The sequence below is a fragment of the Lissotriton helveticus genome, chromosome 5_1, assembly GCF_964261635.1.
Source record: "Lissotriton helveticus chromosome 5_1, aLisHel1.1, whole genome shotgun sequence".
Lineage (NCBI taxonomy): Eukaryota > Metazoa > Chordata > Amphibia > Caudata > Salamandridae > Lissotriton > Lissotriton helveticus.
This window is the reverse complement of record NC_136065.1, coordinates 842558565-842580217: the sequence shown is the minus strand read 5'-3', so window position 1 is coordinate 842580217 and position 21653 is coordinate 842558565. Positions and strand designations below refer to the sequence as shown.

Genomic DNA, 21653 nt, shown 5'->3' with positions numbered 1-21653 from the left:
CGCATGCAATACACTGCCACTGTCTGGGAAAGCTGTGTCCAGCCTCCATCTTGTTCCATGCCAAACCATGGTGTACAAAAATGGGTCGCACTGGTACTCCCACTCTACAACAAAAAGAGTCATACGACTAACCATGTGCTGCAAACTCACTGCATATACACACATTCGACATGCAAACAGAATATTTCGGGTATCACAGAACATGGAAATTCACATAACAGGGGACAAACACACGACAGGAACCAGTGTGCTGCTCTATCCTTGATAGAGAGTAAGTAATAGGCCTAATCATACCACTGATTGACAAAACATATTACCCAAGCACCCAGGGTATGGACAGCAGTCCATTTACCATGCAGGCGACAATAACGTTCCAAGGACTGTCGGAAAAGGTCGTAAGTCAACACCACATTTGCCACCGCCATCACCACGCTACACCAGATTTTTCCAAACAATGGGCATATTATCAAGCAACGGCGTTAACATTATCGCCGCTCTAGCGGCAGAAAACTGCGCGATAATGGGCTTGATAATATGCCCTTGTGAATTCTCATAGAAGCCCATGTTCTGGTGTGAACTTGGGCTTCTATGGGAATTCTCTACGTATTACCAAGCCCATTATCGCCGTTTTAGCGGCAGTTTTCTGCCGCTAAAGCGGCGATAATGTTAACGCCGTGCTTGATTGGCATTGATAGTCTGAGAAATAAGGAAAGCTTTGAGGACTTCTCCGGCCTCAGGTTTTAGGAGTGCTGCACTGTGATTCACACCAGGCTGGTGTACGGAAGCGAGACAGCGAGACACGTCATAGTGGCATTGTGAGAGCTTTGCTTACACATTGCCGGAACATTCTGAAACATTCCCTGAGTGGAACGGACTGGTCTCTCGGATCGATGCCCGAAGCGTGTGTAGCCCAAACCTGCGCCTCCTCACGGGATGAATCAACAGAGTGATCCTTCCTTCCGGGATATTTAAATGTAAGAATCGGAGCAGCGGACTCTTTTAAGTCGCATGACAGTTCAGTGGGTTTTTCTGAAGCCGGTGATTTGTGCGTAACCTGTAAATTAACTTCAGTCTGACCAACTTTGCCTTTCATCAGCATCAGTTAATAATATCACTTAATATACTAGACGTAGGGCCATTTTCATATTGAGGTTTCTGCTACATGAATGGTCAAAATGTGAAATGCCAATCAGTGTGGGCTCTAACTCTCTCAAGGGTGTATAGTAAGAGAATGTAAGAGATTGCAGTAGGTGGAAAATAACTTAATTAACTGACGCATATATACACTGGTATTAAATCTCAGCTAGACAACTGATCCCCTGAGTGAGCACTTACCTGCTCTCTGTACGTGATATATATATACATATATATATATGTATATATATATATATATTTTTTTTTTATTACATAAATGAACGAATGACTTTATCGTCTTCAGCCCATGGAAAGACTATGATCGCTCCCCATGCCTCACTGCTTCAGGGTGGCATATAGAGAGTATGGCATGTCATTTTAAGGTTTTGCAATGCACTAAATGCCTCCAGCTGTTGGCTTCAGAGCACGCAGTATTTATTTATTGTGTTGCTTCTGGTGATTTAGTCACAGACCGTTTTAGTAAGATCATATTTTACCTTGAATCTCGTCTGATCAACTTCCCTATCTCTATTCTGGCGGCGCAGGATTCCAGCTGCACTTGTGCCACCGATTGCCACTGAGCAGCTACCTCCCTTTTAGATTTTAGCTTATATTGTGTAGTAGAAAATAGATTTTCATACGTTTCTATGTGGATTTTTGCTTCGCCATCCATCGAAGGGCCAGTTCTAAGTTAAGATGATTCTATGCACACAGTTAAGGGTGCCATCAGTGTGGAGGGCTAAATTACCCTGATAGGCAGGAAATGTGGTACCATTGCTGGGCTGTGGTGTGTTTGTGGGACGGGGCAAAATTGAACTTGAGAAAAGGTGGAAAAAGATCTGTGCACAGGATATATCTTATGGTTGTATTAGGCTGAGTCAGTAACTGAATTAGCCCTGTTTGTCAGGCAGGTAGACCTGAATTTGATTGTTGCAGGAATTGGCTTACAGAACTGCCATAAGTGTTCTCTGGGTGGCTTAAGTATTTTCTGCAACTTAGAGATTTTGATGGGAACTCCCACTTGCACAGCACTTGCCTCATCCTCTTTCAAGAAGACATTGCCCATAACGTGTGTGGTCTTGTATGGTGTCATCAGTAGCAGGTAATACTCTTAAGTTAAGAGGTGGAAATATGTCAGGGCTCGAAGGGAACTCTCCAACAACATTTATTTCCCAGAATAAAGGAGACAAGCTAAGTACAGCCACCACAGTAAGTGCTCAAACCAACTGTCCTTCCTACTAACATTTCACTACTCAAACCAAACACGTTATAAAACCACAAACGCTCATAGAACACTTATACACCACATACACACCCAACTCTCTGCAAAACCACACACCTTGTATGCTATACACAAGGTAAGGTAAAATAGGAATAAAGAATTTACTCCAAAACAAACCCATGAACTGTAGAAGGCATTTTTTTGTCGCATTGAACCTTTTCCTAAGACACCAGGAAATGTAATTCTAAACAAAGCCCCAAAGATGAACATCGCAGAAACAATCCTTCACCTTTTCTTATTAATGGTCTCATCCATTTTAATTTTGTGCACATTCACAGCATGAAAAACTACGACCCACAACTTAAAAGCAAATATAAATCAGCCATCAGAATCTACCACAAAGGTATTAAAGAAACACAGGCTAAGTTATTTGAGGAGAAAATTAAATCGGCCCAGAACTCCTCAAGGGAACTGTATGCGTTAGTCAAGGTCTTAACCTCCCCAGGCCAGGACCTTCACCCCATAGAGTCTTCGGAAGAGAGGTGCAAAGATTTAGCCAACTACTTCTGAAGGGACCACAAGGGGGGAAGATCAGTCAACAGACTCCCTATTAAATTATATCACTCACCTCCCGCTAGTAGAAGCAGAAGAGGTAGAATAATTGATGGCCAAAGTAAAGTCTGGATCACCTCTTGACCCAGCCCCGCCGCACTTCCTTAAAACAGTCACACCTGTCATTCTTCCTTCGCTAATCAAGATCATGAACCAGTCTCTGGAGACGGGTGTTGTCCCTGCAGCCTGGAAACATGTGATACTCAAACCCCTGCTAAAGAAAAACCAATGCAGACTTGGCATAACTAGGAAACTACTGCCCCATATCTTTACTGCCGTTTGTAGGCAAGCTCGTGAAAAAACACTTCAATAAATCCCAGGCTGAGTTCCTTGAAACAAATCACTTGACTCCATCCCACCCAGATGGGATTTCGGGTACAACATAGCACAGAGTCCGCTCTCTTGGCAGTGGTGGATGAACTTAGAATGACATTGGATCAGGGAAACTCGGCAACCCTACTCCTACTGAACCTGAGTGCGGCCTTCGGCACAGTGGACCACCACACCTTGCGAAGCAGACTCTCGACCATCGGGGTACGAGGCATGATGTTACAATGGCTCATCTCTTACCTGGAGGGAAGAACATTCCAAGTCCAGGAAAACTCCACTCTGTCAAAAATAATGTAATTAAAGTGTGGTTTGCCACAGGGCTCCTCGCTGAGCCCCACGCTGTTTAATGTGTATATGGAGCCACTGTCCCAGATAGCCCTCTGCTTTGATATCGCAATGATGTCCTATGCCAACGACATGCAGTTGGTGATCTCTTTAGACCCAAAAACAAACAGGAATGCATGGAAAAAATCATGGAATGGATGACGAAAAGCTGCCTAAAGTTAAACGGGGACAAGACGGAGCTAATGATCCTCGAAAATAGTACAATCTTTAGGCCATCTATAAGATGGCCGGACTGTCTAGGTAGCCCACCTACGCCTAAGGACCACATTATGGGGCAGATCTACAAGGGCTGGCACATCTCTGCAAATCAGCAGGGATGCGCCAGAAAACTTGCAACACGCAAAACTACCCTTGCACCACCACGGATATACCGCATTTACAATGCGGTGCGCCATGGCGCAAGGATAGGCAGATCAGTGTTGTATCTGCCGGCGTAAGGTTAGCGCAGTGCTGGAGTCATGTTGCAAGCATGACGCAACTCGAGCATTGTTCCAAACCAGCCTGTCTTTCACATTGTGCATCATGCCTTAAGCCTGCTTCAAGCAGGCGCAAAGTTTTGACGCAGTGGCGTTGGAAAAGTGATTGAGTGAAATCTTGTAGATTTCACTCAGGCACTTTCCCGAGGCTTTCCTGCGACGCAACGCCCACACTGTGATGTTAAGCCCACATTATGCCTGACGCAGGTATAATGTGCGTAGGGATTTGCGGCTTGACGCATCTCCCTAGAGTTGTAAATCCGTCGCAGCATGGCTTGCTTTGCGCCACCGCTGCGTCACAGAAGTGACTCAGCGGCGGTGCAAATGCATCGCAAGTGCCATGTAAATCTGCCCCACAGAATTTAGGCTTCTGGCTAGAAAAGAACCTCTCAATAATGACCCAAGCGAAGAAAGTCACTGGTACATGCTTTGGACTACTTAGAAGACTTCGCAAAATCTTAGATTGTATTCCAACACAGTTCATGAAGACTGTAGTCCACTCCCTGGTCACATCACGCCTGTATTATGGAAACTCACTATTTCTGGGCGCGCCAAAATATGTGACAAACAAACTCCAGGTAGTCCAGAATACAGCAGCCAGATTATTGTGCAAGGCCCCAGCTCGAGAATCCGCCAAAAAGCTCCTTAATGGGCTAAATTAGCTCCTGGCGGAGATCAGAATCAAGTTTAAGGGATTGATTATAACGCACAGAGCTCTACACAGTAAGGGCCCTAGGAAAATCAGAAATCTGGTATCCCCATATGTCCCAAATAGAAAACTAAGATCGAGTGGAGAAACACTTTTAAAACCAACTTGCAGCCTCTTGCTATTGGTCCATGTAGGACTTCTCATAAATAATTTAAAAGTTCAAAGTCATACGTTGAAGCCAGAGACTTAAGAAACTCAACACGATCTTCTTTGGTTTCCTCCTTTCCTTTTTTTCTGTTTTTTTTTTTTTTTGCAATTTTATTATTTTATTGCGGGTTGATCAGGTTACACGTATATTTGAAAAATGAGAACAACATAAAGGAAAAAAAAAGAAACAGTAGAGAATGCTTCATATGTACAACATGAATTATGCAAAAAAGAGAGCAAAGACATGATATGAGAAAAAAAAAAGAATTATACATTAAGTAAACAACAGTTATTGTCTCATAAAGCTGATAGTCTAGACTGCTGGCCCACTTTCCCCCTCCATCCAACGCTCTACCGGTTCCCAGATTTTAGTTCCCATTGTCCTTCTTTTACGTTCTTTCGTTCTGTATATAGCTCGTTCCACAATATATCTTGCCAACAGACGCCCTCTCCAGGAGGAGAAGGAGGGTGGGTCTGGGCTAATCTAATCTTGAGTCACACATGAACGAAAAATCCCAACAGATATAAATAGTAACTTTTTATGATCGTCTATCATGGATGTAGAGGATATTCCTATCAAAACAAGCTCTGATGTGAGTATTACAGGAGTTCCAAGTATCAAGGAGAGAAAATGTTGGATTTCTGATAGAATTCTACTTAAATGCGGACATGAAAAGAACATATGTACAATGTCCGCTGCATGCAGCCCACTTCTATTACAAACAGTGCCAGCTGAAGAGCCCCATTTTGAGATTTTGGCGGGCGTATAATAGAGATCATATAGCACCATATAATGTTGAGTTCTACTCCTTCCTGAAAGCAGGATAGAGTTAGACATATGGATGGATTCCTCCATCTTAATTGAATTTGATCCCAATTTCTCAGCCCAAAGATTTTGTCTGAAAAGTAGATCATCAGAATGTTGGGAAAACAGCTGATTATAAAAATAACCAATTTTCCTTCTTTGATACATAGAATCAATCAAGGAAATTCGTTGTAACGATATACGTTCTTGCTCGGATAATGAACTGAAATAGCTATGCCACTGTAGGTATTTAAAGTAGTCAATATTCGTGAGTTTAAATTTAATTTGAAGTTCAGTAAATGATATGAATATATTATCGTGTAGAAGATCACTGAGCTGAACGATTCCACAGTTGCGCCATCTTTTCATAGTACTGTCTGTACCCACAAATGGAAAAATATGAAGAGAAGTCAAGGGAGTATATCTCATGATTCTAGGGATATCGAAAATTCGTTTGATGGATTTCCATGCCCTAACAGCAGCTTTTAAGATTTTAAATTTCGTTCTTTTGTAGTAGCTGGGCTCAACAAATTTTAATAAACAACCCTTTGCCTCTTCCCCTAGAACCAGTTCGTATATAGATGGGGAGTGGGAATCTAGAATCGGAGCCTTATCACTGATTATTAAGGGAGAAATTAACTGCAGTACTGATGCCTCCTTGTTTTCTGGAATAGATTATAACCCACTCCATTACAGTATTTACTTTTTTTCTACATATCTAATTTCCATATGTCTAACTGCAGATACAAAAACTTCAGTATTGGCTGTTTTGACAATGACAATGCATACTAGGTTTTAAATACTTTTAGGCCTGTCCTCCGAGAATAGTGTTCAGCCAGGACCATTTCCGGTGCATTGTCCATATGCACACATCTGCCCATGGTTGACTCTCTTGGTCCATGCAGAATGAAGGTGGAAGAACAGTATTTGACATGCTGACGTTAATATAAAATTGTACGAGAAGAAAACTTAGTGAATAATAAGTTTAACAATCAAAACGTCAGAGCCACCTGAAAGAAAAAAAAGTTAAAGCACTGGCTGATATACACTATACACAGCGTAAATATGTCTACAGCACAATGAAACATAATTATATATAACACCTTAATGAATAGATGGGAAGGCCACTGAATTTCACACAAGTATCTGAATGACAGTCTAGATGGATATAAATACAGGTGTGCCTATTACTGAATTTGACAGTCCGTGTCCAAATCACAAGCACATTACTTAGTACATGCATGCCAATAGACCAGATTCAGGCAGGAAATTCTAGATCTTTTTTAAATAAAAGAAAATCGCTTTATTTTATCTGACTACCGTCTGAAATTGCATTTACTTCTATGAAGTCCATGAAAAAATGCTTCCACCCAAGGCTCTAAGTGGGCTGGGTCTCACTGGTGCCTGGAACCGGCAGTTTTTTAAATGGAGGCCTCGAAACGGGTCTCTATCGGGCTCTGTTTTGTGCCCTGGCACAGGTGGTCCATTTTTTCACAGGCTACGGTGACAGCAGGCACATCATGTGCGCCTGCTCACACTTCTCACTAGGGGAGAAGTGATGGCATGACATCATGCCTGGTGAGCATTGGAAGGGAAGAGAAATCATTTAAAGAGAGTCATTTTCTCTTTGGATTTACCTTCTCTTTTTGGAACTCAGGGGCAGCAACAATGTCGTGGTGTCCACGACAATGTTGCTGCCCCTGAGTTTCAAAAAGAGAATCTAAATAATATTGAAAAAGCTTCCACTTAAAGACTTTAAGTGGAAGCTTTTTCAATGTTATTTACAAGCCATAGTTGCTGCTTTTTTATCTTATGCAACTAACAACCATTGACCAAGCCAATAGTCTTGGCTTGTTGTAGGTATGATGTTACTTGTTGTATTATGTATCTGGATGCAATGACAGAAACAGCAAGATATAAGTTGGGCGGCACACTATTCTAAGCACAGATTTTTAGCGTACGTGTTTTTAAGCCACGCCCTTAATTACATTGGCCACGCCCTTATGAGAGACCCCCCAGTTTTTTCATCCCACTTAAAGCCCTGCTTCCACTGATTTGTTTTCAAAATCCACCTCTTTCCTGTTCTATAAGGTTGGCATGAATGTTTAAGAATAGGTGTGTTCCTGTCACTGGCGGCTATTGCGGGGCAGCACCTGCAGCGTGCTTCACTGGTTTGAGGCTGGATAAATCACATTCACAGTGTTGTTGTGAGCGCTCCACCTAAATAAGACAAAGAAGAGGGGGTGGAAGGTCATTATTTTTTCTGTGCCTGCAGACACTTCGAGCTTGCATGGCATTATTCTGGTAAATAGATCCAAGGAGTGTTAAAGTTCACCATTTCAGAGTAGATGCTGCTATTTTCATCTGAATGGCTGTCTTTTACCATCTCACCCACTGGGCTATTTAACCATGATATTTTAAGGACTGTTGTACAATTTTTAGAAACGAACATAAACATACAGGATGTACAAATCGCCTGAAAGAAATAGCCAAACCCTGTATCAATATGCTATGCATTGATGTACTGATATAGGATCAATCGTCACCTACCTCGTGTAATATGCTTTATCATGGGTTCATATATTGCACTGGGACGCTTTCGGAACTGTAGTGCTGTTAGCGCTCTAGTCGACGCACGCACACGCACCCCTACATCTGAATAAATGGGGGCGTGCGCTCGTGCACGTCACTTCCGACTGGCACTGTGTGTATGACTCAGTCGCTACTGCTGCGCGTCTCCACCCCTGCGCAAGCGACTGATCAATCATCAGGCCACCCTCAGGCCCCACACACAGCCACACAACATTGGCGATGAGCGGAGGGGGCCCAACCCTCGCCCGTACACCTGTGACCCGACGGAGCGGTTTGCTCCCTTCCGCGGTGCCTACCGCGTGTGACCCAGCTGCTACACCTGGTCCACAGGAGCCGGCACGCTCCTCCCTGCTGCCTTCCCACCTGCTGGGACGTGACCCTCCTCCCCTCTGCTGCCCCACGGGAGGAGTGCTTGTCACCGCTGGCCACCACTGCACCTTCGGAACACTTACGGCGACAGGTTGCCGTCCACCACGCATCTCGCGTGGTCCGCGAAGCCGCCGCACCCTGCCATTCCTCACGCTTCTCGCGTGTGAAGCGGGAAAACACCCGGCAAAGTCCCACGCATCTCGCGTGCAACGTGTTTTCGGCCTGCTGAGGCCTGGGGAAGCCTGGTGACGCCTGGAGGGGACACTGCTGGAGCTCTGGAGGCCTGGAAAGATACCCTGGAGCGGCCCCGACTCTCCCAATTCTGACCAGCCGCGAGACACGTGGTGCAGACGGAAGACGCTGCGAGAGGAGGGCAAGCCGGGTGAATCCCTGCACAGGTACACGCGCTGCCGTGGCCTTACTAGGGGACTGACCGCACCGGAGGCCTACCCTCTCCTTAATTGGGAGTCGCCACCATGGGGGACGGAGATGCTGTGGCGCCTGTCATCAACATTCCCTTCCAGCACGCGGCTGCCGGGGTACTACCACCTTTCAGCGAAGCGGTCGACCCATCCATGGCCTCGCCATGATGGAAAATTTGGCTGGAAAGGTTAGAAAATTACTTCGTGGTCATGAGGGAGACGGATGACGCAGTGAAAAGGTCCCTACTTCTCCACTACGCAGGGGACGAGATCTTCAGACTTTTCAAACATCTCCCTAACACGGGTGCTGCAGCCAGCTATGCCACCGCTGTTGCCGCCCTCAACGGCCATTTTGATCCCCAATTAAACGTGGACTTTGAGGTATTCAAGTTGGGGCAAGCACGCCAACGGGACGGAGAGTCCATGGACCAGTTCCACAACCGCGTCAGGGAGTTAGCCAGTTCCACCGACGAGGATCAACCAAGGGCCATAAGGAGACAACTTATTCAGGGGTGCCGGGACAAGACGTTGAGAGGCCAAATCCTACGCAAACCAGGGATTTCTCTGGAAGACATTCTCATCCTGGCCAGATCCCACGAGCTCTCAGACGTCAGAGCAACGGCCATGGAACAGGCCCTACACAAAACCCCCGTCAAGACCGAAACTATCAAAGTAGAACGCGCAGACGCCGTGCGGCCCCGGACACGTGGTCAGGCACAGAAAGGTTACCGGAGAAACTCACCTCAGGCCCGCTGTGGATACTGCGGCCATGAACCCCATGCGGCTAAGGACTGCCCGGCCGAGGGACAAACCTGTGGGAACTGCGGGATCCCAAACCACTTCGCGGCAGTCTGCCGCAGGAAGAACCAGTCCAGGAATCCCAAGAAGTCATGGACGCCCACAAAACCCGTCCGCCAGCTGTCGCTAACCGCCCCGCCCCTGGAGAAGACAGAGAAACACTTACCCACGATCTATGACGATTCGGACTCGAAAGATGAGGAGGCATACGTCGTTTCTTTTGCCCGGGAACTTAAGCAGAGACGACGGCCACAACCGACATGCGTGGTGCAAATGGGACAAAATGAGGTGAAAGCCATCATCGACACGGGTGCCACCGTCAATGTCATGGGACTACAACAATTCAACAAGTTACGCCCTCGGCCCGAGGTCCTACGGTCCAAAACGAGAATCTTCGCCTATGGAGCAGATACACCGCTACCTCTCAAGGGAAAGATCGTGATACCTATCCGAGCGGATGAGGCTGAAATAATGGCGACAGTTCACATAATTGACCGGGAAGCCGACACCCTGCTAAGTAGCCACACTGCAGAGGATCTAAAACTAATAGCGTTCGCTAACCGTATCCGAGCCCACCAAGTGGATGAACTGCTGGAACGATTTCCTGAGTTGTTCAAAGGACTAGGGTGCATTAAATGCAACCCCATCAAACTCCATATTGATAAATCCGTCTCCCCCACAGCTCTGCGCCACCGTCGGATACCATTCCACCTCCGCCCGCTGGTGGAGAAGGAACTTGAAAAACTTGAGAACCTTGGTGTCATCGAAAAGGTAACGGGACCCACCCCGTGGGTCTCGCCCATGGTTATTGTTGAGAAGCCCAAGCAACCGGGCGAAATTCGCCTGTGCATTGACATGCGACTGCCAAACACAGCCATCCGGAGGGAAAGACATCTAGCGCCCACGATGGACGACATAGTGGCTGACGTAAATGGATCAAAATGGTTCTCAAAAATCGATCTCAATGCGGGATATCATCAATTACCCCTTGCGGAGGAGAGCCGTTTCATCACGACGTTCAGCACTCATCTCGGCCTCCGGCGTTACAAACGCCTCAACTTTGGTATATCCTCAGCGGCTGAGGTGTTCCAAAACACTATTAGAGAGCTCCTATCTGGGCTGCCAGGGGTTATCAATGTCAGCGACAACATTTTAATCCACTCTGCCACCGCGTCCGAACACTACAAACACCTTCGAGACGTCCTGAAGAGATTGAGCACGTATGGAGCGACACTCCACAAAGACAAATGCCAATTCTTTCAATCATCTATTGAATTCTTTGGCTACGTCTTTAACCAGGAAGGAATTCAGATTGACCCAAGGAAATCCAAATCCATAAAGGACGCCCCAGCGCCAAAGTCACCAACGGAGGTGAGAAGCTTCCTCGGGATGGCCACCTACTGTGGCCGATTCATACCGGGCCTAGCCACCCGAAGCGAACCCCTACGAGCGCTAACCAAAACGGACGCCATGTGGCAGTGGGGCCCAAATGAAAACGAAGCATTCCAGGGCATCAAAGACGCTCTCCTGGAGAACGCCACGCTATCCTACTTCGACCCTGAGAAACGTACCGAGGTGATTGGCGACGCCAGCCCGGTGGGCCTGGGAGCAGTCCTGACCCAGGAGCACGAGCCCGGCCAATGGACAGCACTAGCCTTTGCCAGTAAGGCTTTGACCCCAACCGAGACCAGATACGCCCAAATCGAGCGGGAGGCCCTGGCAATCAAGTGGGCCTGCAGCCACTTTCACCTATACCTACAAGGCCACTCATTCGTCATGGTCACAGACCACCAGCCTTTAGTACCCCTCTTCAAAGTCACCGCCCGCACCCACCACCACGCATTGAGAGGTGGGTGATCCAGCTTCAATCGTATGGAATGGAGGTGGTGTATAGACCAGGAGCCAAAAATCCGGCTGACTATCTGTCGCGCCACCCGCTACCTCAAGAGCCGGCGTCTATTGATGACGACTGTGAGGAATACGCCCAGTGGGTAGCACTCACGTCCTGTCCCCAATGCATGACGATTGCTGAAATCAAGGAAGCGGCTGCTGATGACAACCTGTACATGAGATCACTGGAAGCCGTTCAGGAAGGATCCTGGGCTAACTACCTACACCCTCCTAACACCTGGACAGCAGCAGATAAAGAGGCCCTCACGAAATTCTGGAATGTCCGCCATGAACTCAGCGCCACGGAAGAAGGTGTGCTGTTGAGGGGAACACGTTTGGTGATACTGCAGCGCCTCAGGTACCGAGCCACGCAACTTGCTCACGGTGGCCACCAAGGCACCACGAAAATGAAGGCACGCATGCGGGAGAAGGTGTAGTTCCCCGAACTGGAAGCCATGGTGGAGGATTATGTGAAGAACTGCATGTCCTGCCAACTGACGAGTGATCCCGAGAGACCGGCCCCGATAATCACGGACGAAGCATGCACGCCCCCGTGGACCAAAGTCAGTTTAGATTTCGGGAGCTTCCCGGGGGAAGGACACACACTGGTGGCTATCGACTCGTACTCAAAGTACCCGCTAATCGAGAGAGTCAACTCCACGGCCTTCACGCATGTGGGACCGGCACTAGAAAAACTGCTCTCCATGTTCGGTTACCCGGAAGAGATAAAGAGCGACAACGGACCACCATTCCAGGGAGCGGAGTTCGCCACATTCCTGAAGGCCCGAGGTATCACACACCGGCGCATTACACCTCAGTGGCCGCAAGCCAATGGGGAGGCAGAAAGATTTATGCGGACCCTCAATAAGATGTTCCGGATAGCGGTGGTAGAACAACCGGATCCTGAACAACGACTGCATGACTTCCTACGGGAATACCGAGGAACCCCTCACTGCACCACCCAGAGGAGCCCGTGGACCCTCATGTTCCAAGGCCAACGCAGAGACCTCCTTCCCGGGGGCGGTGCCGGTCTTGAACAATACGGATGAGACTCAGGAACGGAGGCGACAAAACAATCAGCGAGCGAGCCAGCGCCGGAGAGCAACACCACGGCGACTGTGCCAGGGAGCTCAAGTAGTCATACGAAATAGACGCCCTGGAGGGAAGTTCCAGACCTTCTACGAACCGGGCCCATGGACCGTAACAGCCACGAAAGGGACCATGGTGACCGCTAGAAAGTAGGGGGAGGAAGTGTCGAGGAACACCTCCTGGTTCAAAGTAATATCCCCTGGGCCGAGGACAAACCCAGATACTATGGATGTAACCAGTGAATCGCCCAGAGCCATGACACAAGAGGATGAAGGCGACTCATCAGCAGGAACCCGAGAGATGATGCCTCAGTCAGAGTGTGGAGCCCCAGCCATGTCAAACCCCACCAGGGACACACCCCGCACCAGAGAACGCGGCAGAGGCAGCATACCGAGGTACAACCTGCGGCCCAATCCACCCCCAAGTCAGAAGTTAAAGGACTATGCCTGTCAGCTGAGACCCTGAAGCCGTCACCAAGGGACACGCAAGTACAGAGCAGGCAGCATACCGAGGTACAACCTGCGGCCCAATCCACCCCCAAGTCAGAAGTTAAAGGACTATGCCTGTCAGCTGAGACCCTGAAGCCGTCACCAAGGGACACGCAAGTACAGAGCACCGTGCTCAAACTGTGAAATATATTGGGCACATAATGCTTGGACATTGTGGAAAAATTTGTATAGTTGGATAGGGATGTAGTGCTGTTAGCGCTCTAGGCGACGCACGCACACGCACCTCTACATCCGCAGGCCAGGCGTGGCCTGCGGGGCTGAATAAATGGAGGGCGTGCGCTCGTGCACGTCACTTCCGACTGGCACTGTGTGTATGACTCAGTCGCTACTACTGCGCGTCTCCACCCCTGCGCAAGCGACTGATCAATCATCAGGCCACCCTCAGGCCCCACACACAGCCACACAACAGGAACTACTACTGTTCACTTGCTGAACAGTCTCCTATTCATGGGGTTTCTGTAGTAAGAAGGCTCCGGAAATCGTTGAAGTGAGTAATTGTTTTTTATTAATTATTCAACAGCGCCCACAACCAGACGTTCCCGCCGCATACCAGGATTTCCGACAACTGATTAACATTGTCGGAATCCTAGCACACAGCATCAGATCGTGGAACCATATTTAAGACACTACAAAACAAGAGCGAGGCGTCCTCGTGCTCTGGTCCTGGCACGAAGATGCTCGCAATGGCAAAACACTACAACATCTCCCTCTCCTCAAAGGAAAAACAGAAAACGAGAAACCTTTGGTAGGAGTGATGTTAACAGTAAGAAAGCAAATACAACAAGTAAACTACAAAAAGAAATGCAGAATCAAGACAAAACGTAATCATTCAATTTGGAAGGCAATCTTCTACAACAAATTCCCAATTCCAATAGTAAGGAATAGGTGTCAGCAGTGGTCAGAACAGAACCAGGGACAGAGACACATTCCGGACTGGAATATACAATGGGACACCGAGAGGTGGAGGAATCTTCAACGATGGACGCTGTATCATGTGACCACTGAGTCCAATCAGCAGCCTCCAATTCCTGTTTTGACAATTTGAGTAAAGAACCAGCCTGAGAATCGGAAAGGTGTACCAGCGATCTCTTATTCCACCATCCCTTATTACCAAGTAAGGCTGAGCCCCTGCTGACACCTGTGGTAAATAAATAAATAATACCCTATTTTTGACTAGACTTATAGCATAACAGATAGCTCAATAAATAAGAGTCAAGATTCGAGGTAGTAGGAGTTTCTGCAGGTTTATTACAGCATAAGGACAGGATCAGGACAACCTGCATAGGAACAGAATGACAGGGCCCAGCAGGACAACTGGGGCCCAGCAGGGGAAAAGAGGCCCAGCAGCTGCTGGGGCTAGGTCTGGGATGAGCGCGCTAACATTTAATAACATAACATTGACTTATATACATAGCGCAAACACATAGCATTACATTGCAGTAGGCGTAGCAGTGGGTGGAGCAGAAGGCGTGACGCGTAGCAGTCGCGAGAGATAACAGTGAAAGTGGGTGTAACTGGGAGTTCACCTAGACATGTGATGCGAAACGTAACAGAATATGTCATGAATGGGCGGAAACATTTGAGGGGGCTACCTAAGGAGCCGGGACCTCTAACCTAATGGTGCGCGAAAACTAGCAATGACGTATTACTAGGAGAAGCTGGGGGCTACGAACTCTGTGCTAGGAGCAGAGACTAAAGTCTGGAGGGTCGGAGCGACATGTACCTAAACCCTATCTGGTATCTAATGTTTAGGGAACATGTTGATATAAACTAGAAGTCATGAGGGGAAAGGCTAACTTGATTCTAAGACTGGACCATGCATTATTCTACATGTAGTGCGTGAAGAATATTAAATGACCATTAAATACAGTATTTCTCTAACGTGGAGACGAGAAGGCTAGACAATGACGGAAACTATTGATGCAGTTCAGTAGCTTAGGAATGCAGAGGAGGAGGACTGAACTGATAGCAGGAACTATAACATACTTTTGGCAGACTCAGAGGCAGAGCCGGGGTGCACCGGGCACTGCAAGGCAGGAAGTAAGTGAAGGGTCGAGGATACAGGTGGGGGCTGTATCGCTCCTCAGCGAGGCTTTCAGGAGACAGGAGCTGAATCTGTGGTCCGGGCCCTTTTTGAGGCCTGGAAACGGGGACTTTATAATGGAATAACGTGCACACTGAGAAACGTGGCAACATTACTTACATAGGCCTGATATTCGTAGTATTCACGAGGACTGGAAAATAGCATACCAGAGGTGGACACAACTGTAATTGCGTCTTTAATCAGAAATGGGGAATAACATATGCATATTGATCATGCACACATAACATATGATGGATGAGGCGTAGGGACACAGAACATGGCAAAATTTACTTTTCCACATTCCCTCCTTGTCACTACGTTTCCATCAGGAAACATCAATATTCATGATACCGTCTATCATTTCATACAGTACCATTTGCTCGTCTCGAATTGTCTTGGAACGAGATTTAGAACGGGGCTTGGGACTAGGAATACAAGAGGTAGCACACATGCTGCAAATCGCAGGGCCACATTGTATACAGAGGCAGCAGCTAAATATGATCGCTACTGCAATACCTAAAAAGGACAGGACTTTCCAACCCCACGCGGAAATTATATTCCAGAACCAACCGGACCATGTCCAGGTGCCTGGATCTTGGTGTAACAGATGGGCAATTTTATGGAGTCTGGTTATAGCTGAATAAACAGACGGTGCGTTATTTGGAATGAAAATGCAACAACTAGATCCGAGAATTCTACAGGCCCCGCCCCTATCGGCCAGTATGACGTCAAGGACGAGACGATTCTGTAAAACGACAATTCTCATAAAGGATTGCTCTTCAGTTAAGTTACCTAGAGCAGAGGCAGTCTCATCTACTACTGCTTCAAGGGTTCTTGTTAACCTACGGATTAGCTTACTATTTACAACTGTGCCTAAATAAGGGAAAACACCTTTATCTATATCAATGAATTGCTCTGCGGCGGTTTCAGTATAATCGACAATCGGGAGATTTCTCTTGTGTCTAGTGTGTACTAAGAAAGAATTCCTATGATAGTCAGGTGGGGCTAGAAAAACAGGTGGCAGTAGGAAAGCAATGTAACAGGTTCCCTCCCAATCGAGGGGCAGACGGACATATGCAGTTTGACCACAAATAAAATAAGAATGACGTGAAGCTTTGAAAATAGATTTCCCACTGTCACTATACTGGATAACAGTAGTACATTCACTATGACCTATATGTACAGAACCATAACTACGGACACATAATTCGCCTTTGACTGGTAGTACTGAAATAGCGGGTGAGTCTGGAGTAGTATCAGACTGAACATTCAGGACCATGAAATTCGACGAATAATTTCCTAAATTATATACTTCATTTTCTAAATCTAAACCTGTTCTGTGGGGAAGATCTTGCTTGTCTGGAAAACATGTACTGTTAAGAAAAGACATATCTGTTGAGGATGACGTTAACGTGGACCATGCTCCACACGAACCATTGTGTGAGAATGGATAAGGAAAGAGTGGCAGAACTCCCTTCGGTGTCTGGAAAGGGGGGAGTCGACCACACACCCAACAATTAGTGGCATTGCTGGTCTGGTGTGAATAATGTAACATACGGATAAATGTGTTATTACGCATTGCGAGGCGGTATGAATATTCGTGAGGAGGCAGATCACTAAACATGTGTTCTACTGTAGCATGAGCAGACATATTTACATGAGGAACTGGAAAACACAGATAGAAAGCATAGCTGGTGCAGGAAATCATTAGGCTGATGAATAATATGAAACTCAGAAAAACGATACATTTCATTGAGCTTTGACTGACTCTCTCACTATGGGGGTCTATTTTATACATGTCAGAAACAGTCTAACCGTTTCACCTAGGGGAGGACTTATACAATCAAACTGGCTGACTTATTAGACCTGAGCTTTAACTTATACTCCTGTTGCGGAGTTTTCTCTAACAAGGGAGGGGTTGTAATAGTGTCTGGTGCGGGACAGTCCTTTAAAACAATGTTCTGGCAATCCTTCGAATCCTGGGAAATGTTCTCGGAAATGCTTTTGAAGACTGGTTTCGGTCCTTTGAAAAGTTTTACATGAGAAAGGTGGACCCACCCCTTCCTGCCTTCCAACTTGACGGCAGTTCGGGTGGTCAAGAGGACCTGACGTGGCTCCTTCCAACGTGGTTCCAGCGGACTTGATCTGTCAAAATTTCTGATCATCACCAAGGAGCCTGGAACGATCTCGTGCGGTGCCACCTCGGTATTGTCTGGAAATGCGGCGGCAACCTGTGAACGACATGAGTTGAGGGCAGACATCAAGGAAGCTAGGTAATCTGTCAGCATATTACATGAAACATCGGTAATACTTCGGGGTCTAGGAGTACCCCACATGTTAGGGGGGCGGCCGAAAACGACCTCATACGGGGACAGACCTGATCTGGAATGTGCGACCATACGCATATAAAATAAAGCGACTGGCAGAGCTATTAACCAGTCCACACCTTTGTCTTTACAGACTTTTGCTATACGGATTTTCAGAGTCTGATTATGCCTTTCGACTAGTCCAGCTGCTTCTGGATGGCGTACACAATGGAACTTCCACTGGTACCCTAACAACAGGGAAACGTGTCTCATGAGTTCAGATGAGAATGGCTGGCCGTTATCAGAATATACGACCCTAGGGAGTCCATATCTAGGGAAGAATTCACGAACCAACTGCTTGGCAGTGGTCGCGGCTGTGTAATCTGGGACTGGATATGCTTCTGTCCATCTGGACAAAGCGCATACAACTACAAGGACATACTTGAAACCTCGACATCGCTCCATTTGAATATAATCCATCTGGAGGACCTCAAAAGGGTGGTCAGGGGGCTGGAAACCACCTTGTTCCACCGGGACACTTTTACCTGGATTAAACTGACAACATATCATACAGGTACGAACTTTCTGCTTGGCTGCAGCTCGTAAATGCTTGTTGAACCAAATGTTCTGGATACTGTCTAACATAGCTTTTTCTCCTAAATGTGCTGGACTATGTGCGGTATTGATAATGACTTGAACCATAGAATCGGGGAGGAACCATGTGGCTCTACCCTTCGTTAACCATCCTTGATCTGTCTGGACCCCTCCTTGTACAGACCATTTCTTGATTTCATCAGGAGTAGCATGTGACTGGATATCTATGACATCTTGAGTAGGGTCCTTAACTGTCATGCATGTAATCGGATCTGGAGTATGTGTCATATTAACTGGGATGTCTGGAGTCTGTGCTGTACGCTTGGCTGTGCGGTCTGCTAAATCATTACCTTGGGAAATAATGTCAGTAACTTTCGTATGTGCTTTGCATTTCATGATAGCAATAGATGTCGGTAAATGTATGGCATCTAACAGGGCTTGAATAAGGAGACCATGCTGAATCTTGGTTCCATGAGAAGTCATAAAACCTCTCTCCTGCCAGAGCACTCCGAAGTCGTGTACAACTCCGAATGCGTAACGTGAATCTGTGTAAACATTAACTTTCAGGTTTTTGGCATGTATACAGGCTTGTGTCAGAGCAACTAGCTCTGCTGCTTGAGCGGACAGGGTATCAATACGGTGTGTTTCAATAACTTCAGTGTCAGTAGTCACTGCATATGCGGCGACTAGTTCTCCTGTACTAGTTCTCATACATGAACCATCCACATAAAGTGTCAGGTCAGGATCTGGTAACGGAATGTCTGTCAGGTCTTGTCTTGGCTTTGTCGTAATGTTAACTACTTCCACACAATCATGTGTGTCTGGATTTGAACTAACTGATGGTAACAGTGTAGCAGGATTCAGGACGTTGCAGCGTCTAATTTCTATGTGTGGCTGGAACAGTGTCAATTCATAACCTGTTAGACGTGCAATTGTCAAGTGCTGAGTTTGTGTTCGGTTTAAAAGAACTTCTACTGAATGTGGAACTTGTACTGTCAGGGAATGTCCTAGAACTATAGAATCACTTTGTCTGATAGCTAGTGCTGTGGCTGCAACTGACTTGAGGCACGCAGGCAACGCCTGGGCGACTGGATCTAATGTGCTCGAAAAATAAGCACAGGGCTTGTATTGACCTGCTTGATCTTGTGTAAGGACAGATAATGCTGTACCTTCGCGTTCAGTAACGAAAAGTGTAAAAGGCTTACTGTAGTTCGGTGTAGCTAGAACTGGAGCTTGACATAGGGCTTTCTTTAACTCGTTGAAACTAAGTGTATGGTCAGATGTCCAAGGGAGGACAGTCGATACGGCTGCCTCCTGTGTCGTTAACTGTATCAGTGGCTTGGCTAGGAATGCATACTGGGGAATCCATTGTCTACAATAAGAAGTAAGGCCGATAAAGGCACGTACCTCCTTCTGGGTTCTGGGCTGGGGAAGACTCGCTATTAACTGGATACGGTCGGGTGTCAACTGCCTACCCCTCTTGGACAGCAAGTGTCCTAAGTATACCACTTGCTGGACACAGAATTGAAGCTTCGAAGGTGACACCTTGTGCCCCATCTCGGCTAGAAAATACAGAACTGTAAGTGATGCTCGCTCGCAAGCACGTTCAGAACGGGCTGTGATCAGTAGATCATCGACATACTGGAGCAGGGCAGTGTCAGATGGCATGTGAATGTTGTCTAGTTGTCTCTTGAGTGCTTGACTGTAAATACTAGGGCTTTCTGTGAAACCTTGAGGAGCGCGTGTAAACATATAGCTCCTTCCATTTAAACAGAATCCGAAAAGAAACTGGCTGTCTGGATGAATTGGAACACTAAAAAATGCATTCTTGAGGTCAATAACAGTGAAAAACATGGCTTCGGAATCAATGGCTGTTAACAGGGAAGAAATATCTGGGACAACTGGGTACTGAGGAATAATACATTTGTTAAGCTCTCGTAAATCAATCACTAATCGATATACTGGGGGTGCATTTGGATCAGTACGTTTCATGACTGGAATGATCGGAGAATTACACACATTGGAGTCAGTTTCTACAACTACTCCTTGAGCCATGAGCTCGTCAATAATTTTGGATAAGGCTGCTACAGCCTCAGGTGGCAATCTGTACTGCCTGATTCGTGGTAACACTACACCTGGTTTGAGAGTCACACGATGGGGTGTGATTTGCATGTAACCTACATCAGTTGGACCTTGCGCCCATAAATGCTGCGGAACATTAGACAATCTGGAATCAAAATCTCGTAATACATAGTGACCCTTAAAGTCGCGTAGGAACAGACGTATTCCCTCTGGGGAACAGCAAATAACTGCACCTAACTCTTTCAGTGTCTTAATGCCTAATAGATTTTCTGGACATGACTTAGTAAGTAACAGATCAGTAGTACGGGACAATGGACCTACTTCTAGAGTAACTGGCTTAGATATTTCATTAACTATGGGTTTTCCTGAAAATCCAAGGGAAACATTTCTTGAGCCTGAGAGCGGAGCCCCTGGAACTTCGGCGTGACTAATTGTGGTCCTACTTGCCCCTGTATCGATCAAAAACTTTCTGTCTTTCCCTAATACTTGACTATGAACATAGGGACCTTCTTGGTCTACAGGAATCTCGATGAGAGGCAAGCCTACCTCCCTCTCTAGGCTGTTTCATGAATATGACTGGTACTCTGGATACTCAGACTGTGCATACTGGTACATCTGCGATGTAACGTGCTGTGTTGCAGCAATAGGCTGCGGTACTGTAACTGTCTGTGGTGCATTCTGTGACTGAGGAGTCTGTGAAACTTGTTCTTGTCTCGGCGGACGTGGTCTTTCTTTAGTCTTACCAGTAGCTATGTTGTGTTTCAGAACTGCACACTCGTTTATAAAATGACCTGGCTGTTTACAATAATTGCAGTTCCCTTTAACGGGAGCCGCAGGATGACTGGCTTGATTCGGACCTCTCTTCTGACTGTCTTGAGGAATAGACTGTGCAACTAGCACTTTCATTTTCGTGTCTTTCATACGTTTTCTTTCGTGTTCTTGCTCTTCTCTAATTCTATTCTGGTGGTACTGGAGCATCTGGAGCATCTGGGACGGAGTATTTGCTTGCCAGGTGCTTTCGACTTTCAAAACTCGGTTTTTAATTTGTGGACTTGAATTCTCGACTAATTTGGTAACGAAAAGATGAGGGTATGACTCACTACTTGTCTTGAGACCACTGTTAATACTGAAACATTTCT

General features: G+C 46.6%; 1 protein-coding gene across 3 annotated transcripts in view; it reads left to right on the top strand.

The window, feature by feature from the left end:
- The first annotated feature begins 854 nt into the window (after positions 1 to 854).
- Positions 855 to 21653, top strand: part of LOC144753407 (uncharacterized) — a 211230-nt gene continuing 190431 nt past the window's right edge. For all 3 annotated transcript variants that reach the window (XR_013594343.1, XM_078641107.1, XM_078641106.1), the window contains exon 1: positions 855 to 974. The gene's annotated coding sequence lies outside the window, so the exon portion shown is untranslated. The remainder of the gene's footprint in view (positions 975 to 21653) is intronic.